The following is a 21,126-nucleotide window of genomic DNA, read 5'->3' as shown; positions in this document are numbered from 1 at the left end:
AAATTCTTTGAAAGATACTACCATTGTTCACTCAAGAAAAATAAACAACGTAAACAGTCCTATATCTACTATAGAAATTCAATTCATAGAATCATCAAACAAGCAGAAACAACAACATAAATTATAAACAAACTCTTCCAGAAAATACAAGTATAAGAAACACTGTCTAACACGTATTATTACACCATCATTACTCTGATACCAAAGCTGAACAAAGGCATCACAAGTAAAGAAAAGTACAGACAAATATCCCTCAGGTACATAGATGCAGAAAGTCTTAACAAAATATCAGTAAACTAAATCCAGCACTATATACAAAGGAAAATGCATCGTGATTGCAGGCAGAATAATGGCCCTCAAAAGATGTCCATGTCCTAAGCCTCAGAATCTGTGAATATATTATGTTATATGGCAAAGGAAAACTGAAGATTCATATGGAGTTTAAGTTCCTAATCAGGTGACCTTAAAATAGGGAGATTATTCTGTATTAGCCAGTAGGCCCAAATGGAAACACAAGGATCCTTAAAAATAGAAGAAGGAAGCAGAAGAGTCAGTGTCAGAATGATTCGACAGGAGAAAGACTCAACTGGCCATTGTTATTTTTGAAGATGGAAAGGACTCATAATCCAAGTAATGTGGGCAGCCTCTAAAAGCTGAAAAAGGCAAGAAAACAAATTCCAGGGACTTCCCTGGTGGTCCAATGGTTAAGACTTCATGCTTCCACTGCAGGGGGCATGGGTTCGATCAGTGGTCAGGGAACTAAAATCCCACATGCTGCGTGGTGCGGCCAAAACAAAAAAACAAAAATAACAAATTCCACCCCCTTGAGCCTCCAGAAAGTAAAATAGGCCTGCCAACACCTTCATTTCAGCCCAGAGAGACCTGAGTCAAATTTCTGATTTACAGAGCTATAACATAATAAAGTTGGGCTGTTTTACTTGTTTGTTTGTTTACTTATATTTAATTGAAGTATAGTTGATTTACAATATTATATTAGTTTCAGGTGTGCAACACAGTGATTCAATATTTTTATAGATTATACTCCATTTAAAGTTATTATAAGATAATGACTCTATTCCCTGTGCTGTACAATATAACATTTTTGCTTATTTATTTTATACATAATAGTTTGTATCTCTTAATCCCATACCCCTATCTTGCTCCTCTCCCCTTCTCCTTCCCCACTGGTAACCACTAGTTTGTTCTCTATATCTATGACTCTGTTTCTGCTTTGTTAAATTCATTAACTTGCTTTATTTTTTTTAGATTTATCATTTTAATAATTTTTAAGTGTACAGTTCACTAGTGTTAATTACATTCACATTATTGTGCAACCAACTCCAGAACTCTTTTCATCTTGAAAAACTGAAACTATATACCCATTAAACAACCACTCCTCATTCCCTTCTTCCCCCAACCCCTGGCAAATGTCATTCCATTGTCTATCTCTATGAATTTGACTACTCTGGGTACCTCACATAAGTGAAATCGTACAATATTTGTCTTTTTATGACTAGCTTATTTCACTTAGCATAATGTCCTCAAGTTTCATTCATGTTATAGCATGGGAAATGTAAGATTTCCTTCTTTTTCAAGGATGAATAATATTCCATTGTATGTATATACCATATTTTGTTTATCTATTCATTTGTTGATGGACATTTGAGTTGCTTCTACCTTTAGGATATTGTGCATAATGCTGCTGTGAGCATGGGTGTACAAACGTGGGCGTATCTCTTTGAGATACTGATTTGAATACTTTTGGGTACCTACCCAGAAGTGGGATTGCTGGATTATATGATAATTCTCTTTTTAATTTTTTGAGGGACCTCCATACTGTTTTCCACAGCAGCTGCACCATCTTACATTCTCACCAACACTGCACAAGGGTTCTAATTTCTCCACATCCTCACCAATGCTTGTTATTTTCTGGGTTTTTTTATGGTAGCCATCCTTACAGGTATGAGGTGATATCTCACTGTGCTTTTGATTTACTTTTTCTTGATGATTAGTGATGTCATACATCCTTTTAGGTGCTTATTGGTCATTTGTATATCTTCTTTGGAGAAATGTCTTTTCAAGTCCTTTGCCCATTTTTAATAGAGTTGTTAGCTGTAAGAACTGTTTATATATTCTAGATAGTGACCCCTTATCAGATACACAATTTGCAAATATTTTCTTCCATTCCGTGGGTTACATTCACTCTGTTGATTGTGTCCTTTGATGCAACAGTGGCTTTTTGAATTCAAAATAGCTTACATTTATTCCAACTAAACTTCATGACTTTGCCAGTTTTCATCCTTGCCTCAAATGCCCCCTACCTTTCTCTGTTTGGATAAATTTTATGCATCCTCTAAGACTCAGCCCAGCTGTCACTTCCCCCACTTCCCCCATTTCTGTCTGAGTTGGAAGCCTTAGTCCTATATTCCTAGAGTATTCTCTGCAGGTGCCTCTATTCTGACTTTAGTCTACTGCGTTATAATCTTCTGATTACCTTGGAGGCAGAGACCATCTTCTTAGTCCTCATTTTCCCAGAGCCTAAGGCAGTGTTTGGCTCATAAATGCCTATTGAACTAACAAATGTTATATTTAGCTGAACATTCTACACTAGAGAGATCAGAGGAAGTCAACAAGGATAGGGGGGAGTGATGATGATGATTACAAAGCAAGTGTATAATGTTTTATAATCATCAAATAATGTAGGCATAAATTAATTCATTTCCCCACAGGTTTATTGAAGTATGATTGACAAATAAAAATTGTATGCATTTAGATTGAACAACATGATTTTTTAAAAGACGTACAATGTTATGATTTAATATAAACATACACTGTGAAATGATTACCACAATCAAGTTAGTTAACACATCCATCACCTCACAGTTTTTTCTGTTGTTATTGTTTTTTGTTTTTGTTTTTGTTTTGTGGTCAGAACATCTAAGGTCACTCTCTTGGCAAGTTACAAATTTACAATACAATGTTAATAACTATGCTGTACATTAGTTCCCCAGAACTTATTAATCATATAACTGAAAGTTTTTAACCTTTGACTAACATCTCCCCACTTCCCCCACCTCCCAGTGCCTGACAACCACCATCCTACTCTCTGGTTCTATAAGTTATACATTTTAGATTCCACATATAAGTGAGATCATACAATATTTGTCTTTCTGGTTTATTTCACTTAGCATAATGTTCTTTAGGTTCATCCATGTTGTTGCAAATGGCACAATTTCTCTTTTTATGGCTAAATGATATTCCATTGTGTGTGTGCACGTGTGTGTGTGTGTGTGTGTGTGTATGTGTATCACATTTTCTTTATTCATTTATCCATCAGTGGATACTTAGGTTGTTTCCATATCTTGGCTATCGTGAATAATGCCACAACAAACATGAGAGTGCAGATATCTCTTCATGATATTGATTCTGTTTCCTTTGGATGTATACCTGGAAGTGGGATTGCTGGATCATATGATTGTTCTATTTTTAATTTTTTGAGAAACCTCAGCACTTTGTTCCATAATGATTGTACCAATTCACATTCCCATCAACAGTGTAAAAGCATCCCCTTTTCTCCACACCCTTACCAGCACTTATCTCCTGTCTTTTTGAAATTCACCATCCTAAAAGGTGTGAAGTGATATTTCATGGTGGTTTTGATTTGCATTTTCCCTGATGATTAATTAGCGATGTTGAGCAACATTTCATGTACCTGTTGGTCATTTGTTTGTCTTCTTTGAAAAAATGTCTATTCAGGTCCTTTGTTCATTTTTATAAGTTATTTATTAAACTTTTTTTAATTGAAGTACAGTTGTACAATACAAGTTTCAAGTGTACAACATAGTGATTCACAAGTTTTAAAGGTTATACTCCATTTATAGTTCTGAAATAGTGGCTATATTTCCCTATACTGTACAATATATCCTTGTTGTTTATTTGCTTTATACATAGTAGTTTGTACCTCTTAATTGTCTAGCCTTATCTTTCCCTCCCCCTTCCCTCTCCCTGTTGGCAACCACTAATTTGTTCTCTATATCTGTGAGCCTGTTTCTGTTTTGTTATATTTGTTTTATTTTTTTAGATTCCACATGTTAGTGATAACATAGAGTATTTGTCTCTCTCTGTATGACATATTGCACTAAGCATAATACCCTCTAGGCCCATCAACCACGTTGTTGCAAATGGCAGAATTTCATCCTTTTCTATGGCTGAGTAATATTCCAGTATGTATGTGTGTGTGTGTATGTGTGTGTGTGTATATATATATATATATATATATATATATATATATATACATACCACATCTTCTTTATCAGTTCTTCTGTTGGTGGACACTTAGGTTGCTTTCATATCTTGGCTTTTGTAAATAATGCTGCTATGAATATTGAGGTGCATGTATTTTTTTTAAACATCTTTATTGGAGTAAAGACACAGATGTAGAGAATGGACTTGAGGTGCATGTATTTTTTTAATTAGTGTTTTAATCTTCTTCAGGTATACAACCAGGAGTGGAATTGCTGGCTCATATGGTAGTTCTATTTTTAGTTTTTTGAGGAACCTCCATAATGTTATCCATAATGGCTGCACCAATTTACATTCCTACCAACAGTGTACTAGGGTTCCCTTTTCTCCACATCTTTGCCAACGTTTGTTCTTTGTACACTTTTTGATGATAGCCATTCTGACAGATGTAAGGTGATATCTCATTGTGGTTTTGATTTGTATTTTTCTGATGATTAGCGATGTTGAGCATCTTTTCATGTGCCTGTTGGCCATCATATTTCCAAAGCCGTGTTGTTTTAAGCCACTAAGTTTGTGGTAATTTGTTACAGCAGCAATATGAAAGTAATACAGGGGCCTTAATGGGTGGCCCCTGTATTTAAGGTTGAGGTAATCCATCAAGAACTACCGCTCACTCTTTCCAAATTAAGAACATGCCAAATTTGGCTGCTAAATGGAAAAGCAGTGGGAATAATCACCCTTTCTCTAAATAGGTCTTGTATCATGAGTTTTAATCCTTAAGGGTCCTATTTTATGTTGGGCCAAATTGACTAGAATAGTCAAAACTATTTCGAAACAGAACAGCATTGAAAGACTTACACTACTTACTTTCTTTTTTTTTAATGGAAAATTTAATCACATACCAAAGTGGAGAGAATGTGCCTCCATCTACACATCACCTAGCTTCAACAATGACCAACTCAGCTGTTTTATTTCCTCTACATCTCTATCCAATTGTCCCTCACCAGCTATCTTGAAGCAGATCACAGCCATCATATATTTTATAATATTTCATAAAATACAAGGGCCCCTTTTTTAAGTATAACCATATGCACTACTTGCTTTCAAAACTTACTGTGAAGCCACAGTAATCAAGAAAGTGTGGTATTGGCAAAAGGGTAAACATATAGATCAAAGGAACAAAATAGAAAAGAGTATAGAAAAAGACCCAAAATACTCATGATCAATTGATTTTCAGCAAAGGTGACAAGGTATTCAATGGAGGAATGATAGTATTTTCAACAAATAATGCTGGAACAATTGGATCACCATAAACATAAAAATGAACTTTAACCCATATTTTAAAGTTAACTCCAAATGTATCACTATTCTAAATGTAAAACCAAAACACTTCTAGAGAAATTCAAATTGACCTGATTTAGGCAAAGATTTCTTACACAGGACTTATAAAGCACAGACGCAGACGTAGAGAATGGACTTGAGGACATGGGGAGGGGGAAAGGTAAGCTGGGACGAAGTGAGAGAGTGGCATGGACCTATACATACTACCAAATGTAAAATAGCTAGTGGGAAGCAGCCGCATAGCACAGGGAGATCATCTTGGTGCTTTGTGACCACCTAGAGGGGTGGGATAGGGAGGGTGGGAGGGAGATGCAAGAGGGAGGAGATATGGGGATATATGTATATGTATAGCTGTTCACTTTGTTATAAAGCAGAAACTAACACACCATTGTAAAGCAATTATACTCCAATAAAGATGTTAAAAAAAAAAAAAGACTGTATGGTACTGGCACAAAAACAGACACATAGATCAATGGTACAGAGTAGAGAGCCCAGAAGTAAACCCATGCACATATGGTCAATTAATCTATGACAAAGGAAGCAAGAATATACAATGGGGCAAAGTCTCTTCAATACGTGGTGTTAGGAAAACTGGATAACTACATGTAAAATAATGAAACTAGAACATTTTCTCACATCATATAGAAAAATATATTCAAAATGGATTAAAGACAAATGTAAGACCTGAAACCATAAAACTTCTGGAAGAAAACATAGGCAGTACATTCCCTGACATCAGTCTTGGTAGTTTTCTTTTGGATCTGTCTTCTCAGGCAAGGGGTAACAAAAGCAAAAATAAACAAATGGGACCTAAGCTAAAAAGCTTTTGCACACTGAAGGAAACCATCAACAAAATAAAAAAGCAACCTACTGAATGGGAGAAGATATTTGCAAATTATATGTTCGATAAGGGGTTAATACCCGAAATATACAAAGAACTCATATAACTCAATATCAAAAAAAATCCTATTAAAAATGGACAGAGAACTTGAATAGGCATTTTTCCAAAGAAGACATACAACACACGATGCTAACAACACAAGATGCTCAACATCACTAATATGTAAATGCAAATCAAAACCACACTGAGATATTACCTCACACCTATCAGAATGGCTATGGTTAAAAAGACAAGAAATAAGAAGTAGTGGCGAGGATGTGGAGAAAAGGAAACTCTAGAACACTGTTGGTGGGAATGTAAATTAGTACAGTCACTATGGAAGAGAGTGTGGAAGTTCCTCCAAAAAACTAAAAATAGGGACTTCCCTGGTGGTCCAGTGGTTAGGACTCTGTGCTTCCACTGCAGGGGACCCGAGTTGGATCCCTGGTCGGGGAACTAAGATCCCGCTGAGCAGCGTGGCAGAAAAAAAAAACCTAAAAATAGAGTTGCCATATGGTTTAGCAATCCCACTCCTGGGCATATATTTGGACAAAACTATAATTCAGAAAAATACACGCACCCCAATATTCCTAGCAGCACTATTCACAATAGCCAAGACATGGAAACAGCCTCAATATCCGACAGATGAATGAGTAAAAAAGATGTGGTACCTATATATAATGGAAATCTACCTAGTCATAAAAAGAATGAAATCTCGTATTTATGTGAAATACCCTCCTTAGTGAAGTATGTCAGATGAAGACAAATACTCTGTTTTCACTTATATGTGAAATTTAAAAAAAAAAACAGAACAACTTAGCAAATATAACAAAACAGAAACAGACTTACAGATATAGAGAACAAACTAATGGTTACCAGAGGGAAGAGGATTGCGGGGAGGGATGAAACAGATGAAGGGGATTAAGAGGTAGAAACTACCAGTTATAAAATAAATAAGTCACAGGAATGTAATGTGTGGCACAGGAAATATAATCAATATTTTATAATAACTTTGTATGGTGTGTAATCTATAAAAATCTCAAATCACTATGTTGTAAACCTGAAACAAATATAATATTGTAAGTCAACTCTACTTCAATAAATGAAAATAAATTTTAAAAATAAAATAAAAGGAGAACAATGATTCAAAATGAAAAAAATAGAAAGACTTGGTATGCATTTGTTTTATAAACCTAGTTTTTCACCTATCTTGCTGGCTTCAAGCAGGATACAAGTCAATTGTAATTATTCCAGCCACACCACTCAAGGACAAGTTGAAAGCCAAGGTCTTCAGTTCTGCCCATACTCCACCACTACAACTGGTTCAATGACATTTTTTATCATTGAATCAAGTAGTTACTTGGGTGACTACAAGCTTAGCCTTAAGTATGACTTAATTTGAAACATTTCCTTTTGATTCCTTGACTATGTGTTACACAACAACAATGAATAGCTGAAAATAAAATGTTCTGTCTCCATGGCCATACAACCCTAAATAATCAAATATAACTGTCAATTACTTGATGCAACTATCTGAATCAAATTGATTGAGCTGGTCAGTTTGGTTTGTTGATCTTTTCATCCTCTTCTTTTCATTTTCCCCACCTCCACAGTGGCTTCCTTAGAAATCTTAAGTTTCCTAAAAGAAGGTAGAAATTACCAGTCAAACAAAAAATAACAACATGAGGATAGGTGGGCTTTGGAAGGGGAATAAAATTTTCATAATAATGGACTGTACTCAAAATTCATCTGACCCCAGACAAGACCTCAAAAAATTCAGAGGTCTCTGCATTAATTCATTCATGCATTCATTTCACCAAGAAACTGCTCCCTTCTTGCACACTCTGATGGCCTGGGAGAAAGAAGTTGTAGAAGGAAACACACCCCCTCAGAATTCCTGCAATAGTATCCAAATCTGCAAGGGGAGGACAAGGTTAGAGAAGAAACCTTGGCAATATGTGAGCAAAAGTATTTCAAATCCTGACTGGATACAACTCTCTCAGTTAGGGACTTAGTCTGTGTTCAGGATACTCAGTCTGTGACCATTTTCATGGACTCGGTATAATGGCCAGGGTTTAAGGGATCATCAGTCCAGACAGCACCCAAATGATTCTATAATCATTTCCCCCCTAAAGCCAACACTGGGGAAGACAATGGACAGAAAATTCTACAGTCATGACTGTTCCTGGCCCTATCCAATTATCCACAAGTACAAGTACTCTTCTTCAGCATCATACTGTCAGTCTATCTTATCTCTCTGGTTGACAATGTCCTCCTCATCCTCCTCATCTGGCTTAACCAACTGCGCCATGCCGTATTATGTATCTTTTCCTCAGCAATCTCTCTTTCCTGGACATCTGCTACTGCAATAGCATCAGCCCACATATACTGGCCAATGGCCTGACTTCTACCCTGACTCTCTTCCTGGCCCACGACTTTCTCCAGATAACAAACTACCTCCTCCCTGCTTCCACTTGGCTGCCATGGCCTAAATCTGGGCTATCTGTAACGTTCTGTGTTACTCACTTATTTAGAGAGGGTCTCCATGGGTCTGGTGGCCAGCTGCTGGATAAGAGTAAACACTTTCAGTGGAATCCTCATGTCCACTATGTCGCCACTCTACTGTGCCTCCTTTACCTGTAAGATCCAGACTGTGCTAAATCTGAAATTCTCTTACACTACTAGCCTCAGAGAACTGCTGCTGCTGGGTGGCAGTACATGAGCCTGATTTGGCCCTTTAGGTTCATCCTCATCTCCTATGGACCCTCCTGACTTGCCCTCCACTATGCACCTTTCCATCCTAAAGTCATTCCCAGCTATAGTTCCCATTTGGCTCTGGTGGCCATCTTCTATGGTGCAGTCACCTCTATGTACCTAAAATCTCATTCACTGGCATTCCAAGATGAAAACAAGTTCATCGCTATCTTTTATTGCATCATCACAACCATGTTCCACACCATTATCTGTAGCCTGAAGCAAGGATGTGAAGAATGCCTTTATAAGGTAGGTAGGTAGAAGTAACTTATATTCATGAACTGAGACTTACTGCATGAGGCTCACGTATGTCTGGGAAACCAAGCATCGGATAACTTACTTCTATGCAAACAGACACCTACAACCCCTAAGCACCATGCCAAACATTTCTAGGGTTCCAGACTTGGTCCTAGCTCTTAACGAAACTGCAATGAGGAGCAAAGATAAATTACAGTAACAACAATATAAGAACAAAAATATAAGCAGGACATAGTAAGTGCTACAAAAGATCTAAATCAAAATCATGGCATCCTGAAGAGAATGAGGAAGAGCTCACTTCACATTTCTTAGGGGGGTTCATGTTAAGCTTCATGATGGAGTTGGCAACATCTGAACTGCCATTTTCAGTATGAGGAGAGTTTTTATGGGGCAAGATAAAGCAATGAGGAGAGCATCCCTGGCAAAGGTAACAGAAGAAACAAAATCATGGGGATGGTAAAGAGAATGATACAGGAAGGGGAGTGGGATTCTCTTTGACAGGAGCGGAAGGAATGTGAGAATGAGTGAAAGAAGAGGATGGAGAATTTAGCACTTATTCCAGCCAGGAACTGTCATTGGGGACTCTGGAGTCAGATTTTCTGGATTCAAATCCCAGTTCTACCACACAGCTGTGTGACCTTAAGCAAGTTGTGTGATCTCTCTGGACCTCCATTTATTAATCATAAAATGAGGGAAATAGTGGTACCTACACCTCATAGGGTTATTGTGGGGATAAAAGAAGTTAAACCATGGGAAGTAGTTGGAACAATGTAAGTACTCATTAAATGTTAGCTATTATCATTGTTATCCTTGGTTTCCCCATCACCCAGTGGAATGAAATGTTCTCCAGGTACTCATCATTTCCGACTTGCTTCTATTTACAGTCACAACTCTTTTGGGCACATAGTATGAGATCAACCCATGTTTGAACCATAGTTGAATATACGAGGGATTCAGTGAATGAGTTAATAATGAGATAATATACGAGGGATTCAGTGAATGAGTTAATAATGAGATAATAATTGAATTGCACTGAGAGTCTTCTTATGTGAGTCCCTGATGTAAAGTCGAGACCCTTCCGTGCAGCATATGCCTCTGTTCAACATGTGCTGCCTTTAGATGTCTGCATTTTCATTTATCCAGTCTTTGGAAGGTGGTATGGGGGTTACGTGTATGCAGAATTTATGAAGGCAGCCAGGAGAGAGAGGACAGAGCACTGAACAGCAAAGAGAACTCTGTTTGAACCCTGGCTTTGCTACCGTGAGATCTTGAGCAAGCCATTCAACTTATGAGCCTCAGTTTTTTCATCTCTAAAATAGGAATGATGATACCTTTGTTCCAGGGTTCCAGTGCCTGACATTCCAACTGAGGTTTCTTCCCAGTTTTGTATAGTAATAACGTGTTAAAACATGCTTGTTGGGTTTCCTAAAGTTTGACCTATAGAAGGGCAGGGACACTAAGCACACCAGAAGTAGGCAGAGTAAGGATATTCTGGGGAATATCCTGAATGTCGACAATTGATAACAGTGACCACTTTCCAATGCTGCTCTCTAACACAGCTGCCAGCCTACTAGAGCTCAGAGCTATTCGTGACTCAGTGCAATGCCTCCAGGCTCTAATTTTCTCAGTACTTGGCAGGCAATAGGAGATCAATAAATGTTTGTTGAATTGATTTCAGTTACAAAATCACTCTTCCACCACTCATACAATTCTCTGTCTCTGTCTTTCTCTCCTCCCAACTTGCTCCCTGCCCCATTCATGCATTCATTCATTCAACAAATACTCACTACCTACCTACCTACTGAGTGTCAGGCCCTCTGCTAGGTTTTGACAGTCACTACTGTAGTGGAAATTACCTTCTCATTCCATTTCCAGTCTCTGTCAGTCAGTCTGGCTGTCTGTTTGTCTTTCTCTTTCTCTTGATTTCATGTATTATTGCTGTGATTTTATAAAACTTGTTACCTTTTCCCTCTTTATCTCTATCTGCCCCTGCCCAGTCACCACTAACCCACTTTAGTGTTGCTCTGCCCACAAACCCTGAGTTCCTGGTCCCTTATTCCCCATCTAATCTCCATCTAGTCCCCAGAGACAGCTCCCTTTCTGGGGAAATTGGCACAGAGGACTTATTCCCTATACCACAAGAGAGGGGTCCCAGCTGGTTTCATGCTCTCTATGTGCAAGACAGACTAGGCATGCAAGTGAGATGGGACCTCCCGGCAGCCCTTCTTGAAGGTTATCACCTAAATTTCTAGGATCTCTAGGGAGCTTCCAGGAAGTTCCAGAAAGGTCCTTTTTATTCCTACTCCTCATTCACGCCCCAGGCATGCCCTGCCTGGTTTGTAGCTCCCCATCTGGAGTTCCCTTGTGCTTCTGGGAGGTGCTCAAACGAATCCATTCGTAGCCTCACTCAACCAAAATTCTGTAAGCACTTACTTCTCCCAAGATTTTTTTCTATGCAATTACTCATTTAATCCTCAAAAAGAAAACCAGTGAAGTATTAACATTGTCTCCCATTTACGAATGAGGAAACCTAGGCTTAGAGAGATGATATAACTAGCCCAAGGTCCCAGAGTTACTAACTGACAGAGTAGATTCAGAAATTTGAATCTCCTCCTTACTAAATATCTTTTCCCTCCAACCTTCACCCATCAGTGGACACCACATTATGAGACTGAGTTATAGACACGTAGTGATTAGTGACTGAAGAAACAATGTCAGCGTTTATATGGTTCTAGGTCTTGGCATTTCCAACTGCCAATCTGACATTTCCTCTTGAATGCCTTACAAGAATTTCAAACTCAAATGTCTCAAATCGAACTTAACATTTCCCTGACTCTTCCTTCTACTTCTCTCTGCTCAAACCAGTTCTCTCCTTCCCTGACAATAGCCCCTGTATTAGTTAAGGACACCACAATCTACCAAGTTGTCTGAGCCAGAATCATGCCCAGGAGGCTTTCTGTGCCCTTCTCTCTCTGTGTCCACCCTCACACCCATGCCCAATACTGATGATTTTACTCCTATGATGCTTTGCTAAACTCTGACCTATTTCTACATCCCCGCTGCCAGAACTGTAATTCAAAGCTTCATTACTTCTTGCCTTCACTTTTACAAAAACCACCACTCACCATTTCTTTCAAGTCTCTTTTATTGGTTCTTCCTCATCAATCCAAATGCTTAACATTGGAGCAACTCAGAGCTCAGTCCATAGACCATGTCTCCATCTACAGTTCCTCCCTTGGGATATCATCCAGCCACATCATGTTTAATATCATCTATGTGCCATCAACTTCCCAAATTTTAGCTTCAGAAGCACATATCCCCTAAACTACAGATTAATATATCCAACTTCCCGTTGGACACCTACACTTGGATGGCTAATAAACATCTTAAACTTAAAATGCCCTAAACCAAACTCCAGATCTTCCATAAATCCCAAGCCTATTCCTTATCTTAGGCCTCCTCTTCTAGGTAAATGATAACTTTGTTCTTTCTGTTGCTCAGGCCTTGCTGATCCCAAGATATAGCATACTCTTGCCACAGAGTCTTGCTATTTTCTGCATTCGAAATGTTCTTACACTAGATACATATTTAATTCATTCCTTCATGTCATCTAGGTCTCTACTCAAATGACATCTTAGCAGACATGACTTCCCTGAACACCCTGTATAAAATAGCACAACGTCTCCCCCATCACTCTCTACCCCTTTATTCTGCTTTTTTCTTTGAAACACTTATTATTATCTAACAAATGACATACTTATTTGCTTATTTGTTTATGATCTATCCCAGCCGTCTAGAATGAAAGCTCCATGAGGACAGGGGATTTATTTTGCTCACTGCAGTATCCAAAGCACTGAGGAGGGTTCCTGGAACATAACAAGTACTCAGTGAATATTTGCTAAATTAATGAATAAATGAGATAAATAAATTAATAGTTATATTAGTAACTATATATGCTCTGCATTCTTCAACCCCCAATCACTTGCTTATGCTGTTGTATCTGCCTGGAATGCCTGTGGAAATATTACTCATTCTCCTAAGTTCCAGTTCAAACGTTGCTTCCTCTGTAAAGTTCCATCAAATGCTCCCCTCCTCAGGCAGAATTAATCTTCCCCTTAAGTATCTTTGTACTGATCTAACCCTAGTATATACTCTCTACTGCACTCATCAGTTTCTGCCTTAGGTTGGAGTTATCTATGTACCAGGATGGTCCCATGACAAAACATTGAGCTCCTTAAAGTGTGGTATTCCCTGAAGTGTCTAGGATAGTGCCTGGAACATTGTTAAACTGAATGGAAGGAGGCTGAATGCTTATTATCAAAGTAGACAACTCCAATTAAAGATAATTAGCCTTGAGAATGGCAGTGTTACCAGCAACTCAATTAATGAACTCTAATTGCTCTTCCCAGACATGGACATTAACTGGTATACAGCTTTGGGCTGTAACATGCATGGATCTCTTCACTGTTAACTTTAGTTCTGTGAGTTGTTGCTGCTGCCTGAGCAATGCTAGTGCTTTCTCTGCCCCTTCCTCCGAGCTACAGGCATAAGGACTAGGGAGTCCAGAGTGGGGTCCATGCCTTCCCCATTAGACTGGGGGAGACGCCCTGGTGTGGAACAATGCTTTTTTCTTAGGCTGGGGGCTACTTAGAGTGAGTGGACAATGTCTCCCTAGTCATATTGGGAGATCTTTAGAGTAAGGAGACCATTGCTTCTCCATCACACTGGGGATACATCAGGGTAACAACAGTTTCTCCCAACAGACAAGCTTCCCCAGGGTGAAGATCATCTCCTGTTAAAAGTTGAAGTCCTCTTACTGTAAAGCAACTGTGTCTCCTCTATTGGAATTGAAGTTCCACCATGTAAGGGACTAAAGTCTATATGAAATGGGAGAACCATCTCTTGGTGATCCCAACCAGTCTCATGGCTTTAAATATCATCTATATGCTGAAGACTTCCAAATTAGTATCTCCTTCCCAAGACCTCTCCCCTAAGCTCCAGATTCCTATCCACCTGTCTAATCTCCTGATTTGATTACTAAAGAGCCTCTAATTGAGCTCCCTGCTTCTATCCTTGCCACCCACCTATACTTTGCTTCTCAACAGAGAAGCCAGAATGATCTTTTAAAAATATAAGTCAGATCATGCCACTTTATTCAAAATACTTCTTTGGATCTAAGTATTTTTTATTGTGGTGAAATAAACATAACATAAAACTTACCATTAATGATTTTTAGTGCATTCACAGTGTCGTGCAATCATTACCACTATCTAGCTGTAGAATTTTATCACCCCTACAGGAAACCCCATATCCATTAAATAGTCAATCCCCATTCTGCCCTCTAACCAGCCCCTAGCAACCACTAATCTGCCTTCTGTCGCTATGGATTTGCCTATTTTAAACATTTCATATAAATGGAACTATACAATATGTGGCCTTTTGTGTATGGCTTCCTTCACCTATCATGATGTTTTCAAGGTTCATCCATGTTGTAGCATGTACCCATACCTCATTCCTCTCTATAGCTGAGCAATATTCCACTGTATGGCTATACCATATTTTGTTTATCCAGTCATCTGTTGTTGGACATTGGGTTGTTTCCTTTTATGGCTATTATGAATAAGGCTGCTATGAATATTCATATACAAGTATCTATTTGCATCTCTGTTTTCAATTCTTTTGGGTATGTACATGAAAGTGCTGGGTCATATGGTAATTCTATCTTTAATTTGTTAAGAAACCAACAAACTGTCTTCCACAGTGGCAAGATCTGATTTTCACTCAGAATAAAATTCCATACAATAACCTAAAAGGCTCTACATGATCTGATCCACCACCTACTAACTCTCTGATTTTACTCACTCTACTTTAGCCATCCTGTCTTCTCTTGTTGTTCCTCAAACTCACCAGGCACACCCTCACTTCAAGGTCTTTACACTTGCTCTCTCCTCTGCCTGGAACATTCTTCTCCAGATATCTCTGTGTAATGTTCCTTCACTTCCTCTAGATTTTTTGTTCAAATGCCACCTACTTCTCTAGGTGAAATTGCAAACCTAGTCCCACCCCAGCACTCCCTATCCCCTTCCCCTGCTGTATGTATATATCCCTGCAGTCTGCTAGAGGTACCATAACAAAGTACCACAGACTGGGTGGGTTAAAGAACAGAAACTTATTTTCTCACACTTGTGGAGCCTACAAGTCTGTGAGTAAGCAGGGTTTATTCCTTCTGAAGCCTCTCTCCTTGGCTTATATATGGCTGTCTTCTCCCTGTGTTTTTTACATGGTCTTCCCTTTGTACATGTCTGTGTCCAAATTTCCTCTTCTTATAAGGACACCAATCGCATTGGATTAGGGCCCACCCTAAAGACCCCAGTTTAATTTAAAACTCTTTGAAGCTCTTATCTACAAATACAGTCACATTCTGAGGCACTGGGGGTTGAGACTTCAATATATGAATTTGGAGGGGACACAGTTCTGTTCATAACACCTGTTTTATATTTTTCCTTAGCACTTATTAATATATAGTAAAACATACTATATATTTTACTTACATATTAAATGTATTATTTGTTGTCTATTTCCCCCACTAAATATTCATTCATCCAACATATTTTTATTGGGGACCTATATTCCACTGTGCCTAGAATAGTTCCTAGAATATAAGTCCCCAATAGCTATATATTGGATGAATGAATATTTCCTTTACCAGACTTAGAGGTTCCTGATGACTGAAACTCCTTAGAGAATAAAAACTATCTCTCCCTCATCACCCAGGCCTTTCTTTCTTCATGGTCAGGAACCACATCTCTTCCCGACTAGGCTGTGATTCTTCTCTCATTAAATACCAAGGGTAGTGTGTTTTGCTTTATATGAAATCATTCATTTCAAGTCCAATGCTAAAAGAAAAAAATCAATGTCTAGTGAATAAATTCTCTTTAATGTGCCATGTTAACAAAACTGTAGATTTATGACCCAACCATTTACCCTCCCTGCTTTGATATTGGGCTTTTGATGCTAATTTGATTCATTTATCTCTTACCAATGTACAAAGATTGCTGAGCACAGGAACTTTTTGGTGCAGTAGAAAAAGTACTGAGCAAAAACTAAATAAAAAATGAGTCCAGGTTCCGCCATTTGTCCCTAACTTTTTGTGCAACCTCACACGACTTCCCCTCTGAAGGACTCTGTTTCCTCATGTGCAAAAGGGGAAGATAGGGGAAAAATTCTATGTTCCCAATCTTACTGAATGCCACCACATTTACCCAATTGCTTAAGTCAAAATCCTTATTATAACCCTGGATTTCTCTCTTTTCCTCACCCCTTATATCCAATCCATCAGTAAGTCCTGTCCTGTCCATTCTATCTTCTAAACATATCTCCTATCAGATATATACTTTCCGTTTCTACTACTACTACCTTAGTGTAAGCCAACATCATCTCTAACCTGTATTACTACAATAGTCTCTTATCTGGTTTACCCACCTGAGTCTTTTTAAATGTCATATCTAAATATAATATTTATGTCATTCTCCTATTTACAACCAATTATTTCTCCCCATTACTCTCAGGAAAAAGTTCCATAACCTGGTGTCTAAGAATTCTCATGACCTGGCCTCTACCTAACTCTCTAACTTCATGTCCTGCCTCATTCCTCATGCTTCAGCCCTTAACTACTCTCCCCCACTGGGATCCTACTTGCTCCAGTCCCTTAGCCTGGACTTGGATCCTGTTCACAACCCCCACCAGCTACACACTCATACCTCTCCCCTTCATAAGACCACTCTCACTCATCTGACAAGACTCACCTGAGGTGACATCTCATGCTGGAATTTTTCCCTTTATCCTCACTTTACACCAATTGTCTCTCAATTGTGCTTCCACAAAGTTTTGCGTCAACTGATAACAACATTATCTCCTTGTACTGTAACTGTTCACTTAGCCACCATTCTCCCCCTATGAGACAATGAACTCAATGACAGGAATAATGTCTTATTCATCTCGGTATCTCCAGTGCCAAGCCCAAGCACATTACACATAGTAGATACTCAGAAAGTAAGTTGAAAAGAAACTCAAAGTTCCCTTCTAGGATAAGTGGAAATATCCATGAACTTATGCATTGGACCAAGTCATAAAAATTTAGTTCAAGTCCCTACTCAGTCACTTCCCGTGTGACTGAAGTGCATCTGTGTGAAATAGATGCCAGTCAATAAGATTTAGTGAGTTTTTACTATGTGCTAGGCACTGTGTTGGGTGTTTTACCCAGAAAAATCTCAATTAATTCTCACAAACAACCCTCTGAGATAGATATTATTATTATTACATTATTACTGTTTTAGAGATGAGGAAACAGATTTCATGTTGATAACTGAACTGATCACGGTCACAGAAGTTGGGATATAGAGTACCGGGGACTCTTTACAAAGAAGTAAGGAGACACAAATTCATCTGGCCTCCAAGTCGAGGGCACTGGTGGTGAGAGACCAATAACAAGTTGTGACCTCTGAGGCACAGGGGTGCAGTGGCTCCAGTAGGCATGAGAGGCTGGCAGCCGCCCCAATACTGCCAGAGCAAACTTGGTAACAGTCCAAGGAAAGTGGTAGAGTGGGTGAGGGAAAGAAGGAAGGGTTTTTTTTTGTTTTGTTTTGTTTTGTTTTTTTAAACTAGCTTCATTCACTTTATTTTTCTTATAGAAAACTATGTGGTGGCTACAGCTGGAGTCTGAGTCCTCTGCACGGAAACTCTGGTGTGGGTCTTTACAAGATGGTCAGTGAATTCCTGATACAGAGACTTGGTGAACACAGTCTCTTTCCAGAGGTCAGGAGTGAGATAACTGTAGGTCTTGGAAATGGCATCAAAATTGGCCTTGGCGAAGTTACCCAGCGTGGCCGTGCAGCCCCTGGCAGAGGTGTAGCAGCAGTCAATTCCAGCCATCATCAGTAGCTTCTTGGGCACGATGCCAGTGCCCCTGGGTGCAGGGATAAGGCGCACCAGCACAGAGCCACAGCGGCCAGTCACCTTGCAAGGGACAGTATGGGGCTTGCCGATCTTGTTCCCCCAGTAGCCTCGTCGCACGGGGGCGATGGAGAGCTTGGCCAGAATGATGGCCCCACGGATGGCAGTGGCTACCTCCTTAGAGCACTTCACACCCAAACCAACATGTCTGTTGTAATCCCTGATGGCGACAAATGCCTTGAACCTGGTCCGCTGACCAGCACGGGTCTGCTTTTGCACAGGCATGATCTTCAAAACTTCATCCTTGAGGGATGCCCTCAAGAAAAATCAATGATCTCAGATTCCTTGATGGGCAGAGAAAAGAGATAGATCTCCTCCAGGGACTTGATCTTCATGTCCTTGACCAGGCGGCCCAACTTGGTGATAGGGAGACACTCCTTGTCCTCGGCCTTGCCTCCAGGAGCTCCGCGGCCTCGGCCCCCGGCCCCGACCACGACCCCGGCACCGGCCCCGGATGCCGCTGCTCTAGATATTGTGAGATAGGTCATCAGCTTCTAGTTTTGCCTCCTTTTCCTTTTTTATCCCTTAAAGGGTGTGTGTGTGTGTGTGTGTGTGTGTGTGTGTATACTTTGGGGGTAGGAGGAAGCAGGTGTAACTGGTTGAGTCTAATTGAGTATGAAATGTATTTATGGACCATGGGTGGCACTATTTTTTATGTGTGTTGGCTACCAACTGCCTCTCTCCCTGCCCTTTCCTTGGCTCCCTTGAGTCACTCTGCACTTCCTGGGCACCCTGCTCTCCAAAGCCACAACGGGCCTCCCAAGGAGAACATCTCCAGATTGTCCTTCCCCAGAATGTGTCAGGGTTTCAAGAAAAAAGCAGGGCAATCAACCCTAGGTCTTGGCAAGGATTCACAAGAAAATCCTGCCACTGACATCTGATTTGAGTCTGAGAATATCTTGGGGGGTCATTCACCATCGTACTCTGAGATGAAGCTTTAAGACAGAAGGAAAATAATGGAGGGACTGGGTCCACTGATAATAAAAACTTATAGAATAAAACCCCTTTCTCTAGGAAGAAGCCTCTTCTTTCCAGAATGTCTGAGTTGACAAGCAGAATGTAAGCTGGGTATCGGCACCTATGTGACCTCTTGGGCCAGGCACTCTTAGGCAGAGAACAGCCTGCACAACTTTGTAATGGATCAGATTCCCACAAAGGCTCACTTACCATTCCACAAAATACAGCCATATTTCTTACCTTGGTGCCTTTGCACACTCAGTTCTCTCTGCCAAGAATGACCTTTCTCCTCTTCTCAACCTTAAGCTTCTATTTGTTAATCAATCCTCTGCTCAAGTATCCTCTCCTTTGTGAAGACTTCTCTGATCTCCAGGCAGCTAAACAGCTTCTTATTCCTTTGGAGTCCCACGGTGGTGTGCTTAGACTTCTGCTCTAGCAATTTTACACTGTTTTTGATCAAAGTGCTGTCTGCTTTGCTGGATCTCAAGCTCCTCAAGGAAAGGTGCCATGGCTAACACAACCTTGTATCTTATCCTGGCCCCCCAATCTCACTCCCCCAATCTCACCACTACTTGAACCACACAGGGCCTGGCACACTGTAGGCACTCAGCATATAAGGAACGTTGAACAAATATGGAACAGTGTGAGGAATACTTGGTGTCAAGTAATAGGATACAGAAAAAGGAAAATTCCAAAATAAGAATCCAGTTTCTCAAAGCACCGAGCTGATCTCCCTGTGCTATGTGGCTGCCTCCCACTAGCTATCTATTTTACATTTGGTAGTATATATATGTCCATGCCACTCTCTCACTTTGTCACATCTTACCCTTCCCCCTCCCCATGTCCTCAAGTCCGGGTGGGATAGGGAGGGTGGGAGGGAGACGCAAGAGGGAGGAGATATGGGGATATATGTATATGTATAGCTGATTCACTTTGTTATAAAGAAAAACTAACACACCATTGTAAAGCAATTATACTCCAATAAAGATGTTAAAAAAAAAAAAAGAATCCAGTTTCCCAATAGAGCCTTGAAAAATCTCTGATGCATCAAGCTGATTCCTCTGCTGGCTGATGAAGTCAAATTCTCACAAGCCCCAGAAGTGGCCATTTCAGTCAGCACTGAACAATTTCTTCAGTTTGGCTTTTGGGCAAGCTCTCTACTTCTACCTATAGCACTATTTCCTGACATTCAGAGCCCAATTGCCATATTCCCTCTTGGCCCATAGTTAATGAACACATTTCCTTCCCTGATAGTGGAGCCACTCTGCAGGCCTTGCAATGGTTGGGAATGTTTCACGGTGGTGCTTTCTGGAGATAGTTTCTGGAGGTCACCTTGAGGATGACCTCTTTTCCTGCCATATTCTAAGCTCATTGCTGAGGAGGTAGAATCAGTCCTGAGGAGCTCAAGATCTCTGGGAGTCTGGACATGCAAGAAACATGACTGGCCTCCCTGGTCTCCAGCCCCTTCTTTCCAGGTCCATTGTCCATTCACAGTTAACAAATGGATATAGGGATAACAACTCTGCCTACTCATGATGGTCAAGTTAGCTTTTCCAGTATGTTAATCCCTTTCTTTACCTGCTGTTCTATTGACATGAGAAACCCCAAATCACCAGGTGGCAGCCATAGCTTTAAGTTTATTAGGAATCTTACAGTGTCCCCTGGTAGACGTATCCACCTTC

General features: G+C 39.8%; 1 pseudogene; it reads right to left on the bottom strand.

The window, feature by feature from the left end:
- Positions 1 to 18,131: 18,131 nt before the first annotated feature.
- LOC132357257 (small ribosomal subunit protein uS5-like) lies at positions 18,132 to 18,837 on the bottom strand (annotated as a pseudogene).
- Between the last annotated feature and the right edge of the window lie 2,289 nt (positions 18,838 to 21,126).

The sequence above is a fragment of the Balaenoptera ricei genome, chromosome X (genome assembly GCF_028023285.1).
Source record: "Balaenoptera ricei isolate mBalRic1 chromosome X, mBalRic1.hap2, whole genome shotgun sequence".
NCBI classification, from domain to species: domain Eukaryota; kingdom Metazoa; phylum Chordata; class Mammalia; order Artiodactyla; family Balaenopteridae; genus Balaenoptera; species Balaenoptera ricei.
The sequence above is the reverse complement of the archived record's forward strand: the minus strand, read 5'-3'. Positions and strand labels throughout refer to the sequence as shown.